General features: G+C 36.5%; 1 protein-coding gene across 1 annotated transcript in view; it reads right to left on the reverse strand.

The window, feature by feature from the left end:
- The window catches only part of cdh19 (cadherin 19, type 2), a 29374-nt gene extending 23091 nt beyond the window's left edge, over positions 1-6283 (reverse strand). The window contains exon 1 of the mRNA XM_035412272.1: positions 6073-6283. The gene's annotated coding sequence lies outside the window, so the exon portion shown is untranslated. The remainder of the gene's footprint in view (positions 1-6072) is intronic.
- Between the last annotated feature and the right edge of the window lie 769 nt (positions 6284-7052).

Consider the following 7052-nt stretch of genomic DNA (forward strand, 5'->3'; position numbering starts at 1 on the left):
AACTGTCAGGTTGCTGAGGATGTCGCTCAAACATAAAACACATTGAACCCTGACCCTGTCGTTGCATCTGACATTATGGTAATGTCTCAGTCAGGGGAGCATTTGCTAGTACGTTAGCTCAGTGGTTCTCAACCTCAGTCCTGGGGGCCCACTGTGTATACTGGGTTGCAATCCCAGAATTGTAACAAGCTATTATTTCTTTTTAATTAGGTGCTTCTCATGTCAGAGGGATTATTTGCCCACTTAAGCCACCTTGTGTGAGAAATAGCTATGCATGCCATAAAGAATAAAAGTTCATATTCAAATTGTGCTATATTGTTACTAATTGGGGAAAGTGTGGACACCTGGCCACTAAATCGAATCATTTGATAGATTTGAGTCAAACCTGTATTGTGCTAATTAGTTTAAGGGAAATATTATGCACTTAATGCACTTAAACACTTGTGTTCAGTAACCTAATTAGGAGCCTATTAATTCCCCTCGTTAATTTGATCTGTTAAAAATGTTACCTCTTTAAGTGATTGTATCAATCCCCACAATTTACAAATTATTATTCATAATGATGTAATTCCAATGATTGATGCTGAGCTAAACTGTGTTCAGAACGAGATACTAGGCTACAATCCAACATGGGAAGCAGCTACAATGTTACAAGTTATCAATGTTAATAGTCTGTATTGTGAATAGTTAGAATTACACATCTGTGGTTAGCAAACTAGATAGCAAGTGTTTATGTAGGCTACTCTTGTGAATGTTTCAAAGTAATTTGCTTTAACAGCAACTTAGTTATCTTTCCTATATAATGAACAGTAGCCTATCAAATTGTAGCCTACATTATTGTAGGCTGTGGTTATCACTGTGATAGCTCTCTGCAATGATACATCAAGCACCCATAGCCTACAAATTATCACTGTTTTGCAGGTGATTGCATGGGATGAGTGAAGATACTTCAGATTGCTGTTTGTTATGTGTGAATGCACCGTCATAATTGCTACTCAATTTTGTTTTACTCCGTGTAATACTGACTGTCTGTCTGTCTGTCTGTCTGTCTGTCTCTCTATCTATCTATCTATTTATCTATCTATCAGGTGTGGATTGTATTGTAATAATTCAAGAGACCAGATTGGCAATTCTGTAATTTGGAGCAAAAGACAAAAAATTGCAGTGTTTGGCAATGTATGTGTTGTTCTCTAAGATATGGCATGCAAAGATAATAATAATAATACTAGTAATAACATTTTTAATCAGGAAAACAGAGCATATTTACACTTTTCTCTTCCCCAATGCTGTGCACAGTACTGCATGGCAATCTTTGGCCATATAATGAATGTTAAACCTATTAAATGTAAAGTTAAGTAAATTCACACAATGATATGCAATACTCTTGACTAGCTCAACCTTTGACAACAAAGTAAACAGTACAGAAAATTACAAACGTCCACATTATCATGTTAAATTCCAGGCCTAGAATCAGTTCTTAGAGCTTTTGCTGGCTTGTGCATGAACTAATGCAAAGACACACAGTGGGTCAAGAAACAGCTGAGCTGCCAATTGTCTATTTGCTTCAACAAAAAATGTGTGACTATCCCAATATGTTTGTGTTTAACTATATATTGTCACTGTTCCAATCCGTTTGCTTTTTAACTGTGTATATAATGGACCATTGTTAACTACATGGCACTTAACACTCCCAGTAATTCAAGAGGTATCAATTAATGATGCTCAATTTCCTTGACACAATTAAATATAATTCAACATTTATGACTTGTGACCATTTGTGTGTCTGAACTAGACATATTCATATTTGCTACCTCGTGGAGTGACATTTCAATTAGTGCTCAATGAATCGTGGTCTAATGAAGAGCTGTCACAAAGCTGCCAACAGCCTTCACTGAAGAGGCAAACTGCAGAAAAGTGAGAAGACACAGCTGAAATCAACTCCGGTATCTCCACGACACTTTAGTGTGAATATTTCCTATCAAATCAGGAGATTTTATCTATAAAAAAAATTACCTCAAGACGGATTAATACCTAATAATCTGGGAAAACAAAAAGATTAGTAACATACAAATTGTATTTGTAGTCCACTTGATGCTACATGAAGACCACAAGTCTAGTGATTTCACAAATTCCTATTACTTTTCAGTATTAATTGAATCTGAATGTGCTTTAATACTGAAAACAATCTGGTGCAAATCAAATGCCATCTTTTAAAATGCAACAATGTTTAAATATAAATTTGTCTCTCAATAAAACAATGAATAAATATCTTGTCAGTAATTGCACCTGAAATGTATTTCAATAATACATTTTTCCAATAACTTACATACCCTAATAATATTGAAATATAAAGCATCTAACATGCTGTTCTACTAAAATTAAATAAGGTTATTAAGACTGTTATTAAGGTAGTTAAGGCATGATTTGAATTATGAGCAAATTTATACAGTTTAGAATAAATAAACAAATATTTAAATTATATGCTGTGCAATCCATTTACATCTACTATGACTTTGCAGAGCTCCTTGACAGAGCCATTGTGATCATTTTGCTGTCATTGTTGTTGTTTTGTATGCTGTTTTATTCTGCTTTGGCCCTGTCTTGGCTAGGTCTCACTTGTAAAAGAGGTTTTAATCTCAATGTGACTTCCTAGTCAAATAAAGGTTTATATATATATATATATATATATATACAGCGTTGTAACCAAGACGCAAGGCATTTTTAAGGGTTTAAAATAAATTGCGGCTGTTTCAGTGATATACTTCAGGCCAGCTTCACAGACTCGGATTAAGTTTAGTCCTGGATTAAATTCAGATGGACAAATGGAGAATCTCCATTCAAAATTGAATTTAGTCTAGGAATAGGTTTAACGTGCCAGTGAAACTGGCCCTTTAAGTTTAAAAAATAAATAAATACAATGAGCTCCATAATGTTTGGGACAAAGACTTTTTTTTTTATTTGGCTCTGTACTCCACATTTTATTTTTGTAACCAAACAATTCATGTGGTTAAGGTACAGATTCTCAACTTTTATTAAAGGACATTTTTATGCATTTTGGTTTCACCATGTAGACATTACAGTACTTTTATACATTTCAGGGCACCATAATGTTAGGGACAAATTGTTCACTGGTGTTTATAATTAGTCTGGTGCATTCAATTGCTTCCTCAGTGCAGGTATAAGGGAGCTATCAGGATCTAGGCTTGTTTTTAGACTTTTGATTTGGCATTGGTAAAAAAATAGTATAACCAGACCTGTGCCAATAAAGGTCAAGGTAGCCATTGTGAGGCTGAGAAATAAGAAAAGTAAAAACAGTCAGAGACATTGGCTAAACCTTAGTCTTACCAAAATCAATGGCTTGGAACATCATTAAGATGAAAGCACTTGTGAGCTCAGTAATCACAAAGGGCCTGGTAGGCCAAGGAAGACCTCTACAGTTGATGACTGAAATTCTCACCATAATGCAGAAAAACTCACAAAAACCTGTCTGACAGGTCAGAAACACTCTTTGGGAGGCAGGTGTGGATATGTCAGAAACCAATGTCCACAGGAGAATTAATGAGCAAACTACTGAGGCTACACTGAAAAATGCAAATCACCAGTTAGCTGCAAAAACAGGATGGCCAGGCTAGTTTGCTATGAGGTACCTAAGACCCTGCAGAGTTCTGGAAAAAAAAAAAAGTATTGTGGACAAATGAGACCAAGACTCACTTGTATCAGACTGATGGCAAGAGCAAAGTGTGAAAGCCAAAAGGACCCCCCCCCCCCCCAGGTACTGACTCACTTGTATTAACTGATGATGTAACTGCTGATAGCAGCATCAAACTCTGAAGTGTACAGAAGTATCTTATCTATGCACTTCAGAATTCATTGATGATGTAACTGCCGATAGCAGCATTAGAATGAATTCTGAAGTGTACAGAAGCATCTTATCTGCTCAAGTTCAACAAAATCCCTTCAAACTCATTGGATTGCACTTCATCCTATAGTACTGATATCAAACAGCTAAAGCAATGATTCCAAACATACTGCTAAAGCAACAAAGGAGTTTTTCAAAGCCAAAAACTGGAAAATTCTTCACGGGTCAAGTCATTCACCCGATCTGAATCGTGTATTTGTGAATGTATTTCATGCTGAATGGTAAACGAGGCAACTAGCCCCTGAAACATTAGCAGCAGAATATCGCTGCAGTACAAGCCTGGCAAAGCATCACCAGCCCCTGCTGTTGACTATGGGTCACAGACTTAAAGGTCCCATGTCATGCTATTTTTTGGCATTTTATATTATTCAACAAGGTCTACCAAATATGTCTATAAAGTTTTTAAGGGAATATAAATCCAGCTAGTTTTTTTTTTATTCTTGGAGCTGAACAGGTTGTTTTGGGTTGCCGTGTTTTTCTGATCGATCACAACATTGATAAAGTTGTAAACTTGTATAATACCACGCTAATTCACAAGTTAAAGGTCCAGGACATTTAAATATATGAAGTCTTTGCAGCTGTGTTGTTTTAATAATTTTTTGAAAATGATTCGAAGAATCCCCTTCCCCCTTGACTAAACGCCAGGTTTTCAGTGGGCGAGGTTAACTGGGTAGGGTGTACATCACTAAAATTCTATGACTGGTGAAATCCTTTCTACTTGTCTACTAAGATGTAAGTGATGCACTAGCCAATTTTGTGCAGGCAAGCTAAGTTGGAAACGCCTAAGCATTGCACTTTCTCTGGATGCAGAAAAACCAATACACTTTTTTCTTTTCCAAAAAATGAAGAGACCCACAAGAAATTGGTTTAATTAGTGGGAACCCACAGGCACTACAATATTGCAATAACCCCCGATAGTTAATATTTGTTGTTCCCATTTTCATGAGGAGCACTACATCAACTCTCTACAAAAACACTGTGGCTTTGCTAAAAAGGTAGCATCGATGCACGGTGCAGTGCCTTCCCTCCATTCAACTCCCACTCCAACTGTTGCTGTTAGTGACACTTGACACCAGTGGTCGCAGAATAGACGTGATGGATTGGCAAGTAGGCTTACCGTTAGCTAGTGTTAATTAAATCGTTTTTGAGCGTAGATTTATGGAATTAAAGCATTTCTTATTCGGCTGTAATGTCCAGAGTATGAGACTGCTGTGGAGTCAAATGTGTACAGTTACAACGTTATTACATCTTGAATGAACTGCAGGTTTAACAATATTATGGCAAAGCCTAGCTTATATTGCTCTCTTTTGTGTTGTCCGGTAGTGTACAATCTGCTGTAACCTAGTGACGAGGAATGATGTATATATGAGGTTTCCTACAGATATGAATATTAAAGAGCGGAGGATACAGATGATGCTACACGTGATGTCACATGCCAGTATATGGGTGATACACTAACCAAGAGATTGCAAAGAGGCTCTAAAATACAAATGATTATAAACCTCTGTTATTATTTGTTAAAAACCAGAATTACTGGGTGTGGGGCATTATTTATTCATTTGTTAAAATTTTGTAGACTTGGATTCTCATTTGGCTTTTGAGCCACAAGGCCTGCACAATGGTAATTGTTCAATACGTGCTCTTTGAAATATAGTCACCTAAAGCCATTTGGAGGTGATTAGATTAATTTAAGAAAAAATACATATATGTCACAGTATCAAGTATACTACACATAACAACTGAGATTTGCATTTTCAAGAGTTCAGTGGCCTACTAAGCCTTGAAAGAGAGTGATGACACGTTGCAAGACCACAGACAAATCACATAGACCTCAGATGAAGACTGCAACCTGAATGGTTTGTATTTCCGCCTCCCTGAAAGTCCTATGCAGTCTTAAAAAAGTGACTTCTATTTCCAAAAACACACTTGTGTTCCAAAACACTGTATGCAAAATATATTTGTCATATGTTAAATAAGCTTGAAATTGATTTTTAAAGAAAAACAACAAAAATATGACAAATAAAAACTTCCAAGCTTGCCAAAACCCAACTTTTCATAAATTACATACAGTCAGAACTTATAAAGTTTGAAAAAAGTCCACTCATTCACAACAGTAAGCTTAGATCTGACAGTAAACAAAGCAAGCTTCCTACCTTTGCATGTTAGATCTGTATAAATCACACCTTCCCAGATCTCCAGGAGCTACAGAAAAACATTGCAGGGTATTTTGTACCAAAAATTCAGAATCGGTCTGGTCGAGGTGTTTACAGAATTGCAGAGTTAAAGCAAAAATCTCTTGGGAGACAAACGCTGTGGTCACCCACACACTGAACACTCCCTACCACTGAAGCCCTCCCTTCCCTCTCTTTCTCTTTTTTCATTTTGTGAAACTTCTACAGAGGAAGAGCAAACACAGGCACTTTGTCTGGGGGTCACATCTGAACTGGGCCGTACATTCACAGCCTTCATTATGATGCAGACAGCTAAGGCCTGGAGAGACAAATGGATATCTATCTTTTTTTTCTGCTTTGTGAACAATACAGCACTTATTAGAATCTAGCTGGTGGGGCTGGATGGTGATCCATCTTAAGTGAGTATTTCAGTGAGCGATAAGAAAGTCCAGTCTCCGTTTTGACATTTGAGTTCAAGGCACAAATTCATCGATTTAGGCCGGCCTCGACATCAACATGTTAAAAAAAGACATGCTACTTCTGACCTCAATTGTGACTCCATTAGTGTTTTAGAGTAGAACATCTTTTGGACACAGAGAGGGTTTCTGTGGAAAACCTACATGATGACAGTTTCAGGAATCGCAATTATTATCCTTAACAATAACAGTTTTTTCTCTGATTAGACTGTTCATCTTTTAAAAGTTCTACACGGTATGCAAACCAGTTAATATGTAACAGTAACCACAAAAGTCACTATTCCTGCTGTTATTTTCTTTGTTTGGTACAAGTTAAATTTACTGCGTGCTGGACTGCATGATTAACCATTTGTCCATCTGCGTTTATTTGTTGCGATTAACTACACACATAAATGGTAACTGTGTTTGTGAATAATTATAAATGTAATCATTTATTTGAATATGTTTGCATATGTATAGTGATTGCGTAAAAAATCAAGTTTAATG

The sequence above is a fragment of the Anguilla anguilla genome, chromosome 4, assembly GCF_013347855.1.
Source record: "Anguilla anguilla isolate fAngAng1 chromosome 4, fAngAng1.pri, whole genome shotgun sequence".
Taxonomy (NCBI): Eukaryota; Metazoa; Chordata; class Actinopteri; order Anguilliformes; family Anguillidae; genus Anguilla; species Anguilla anguilla.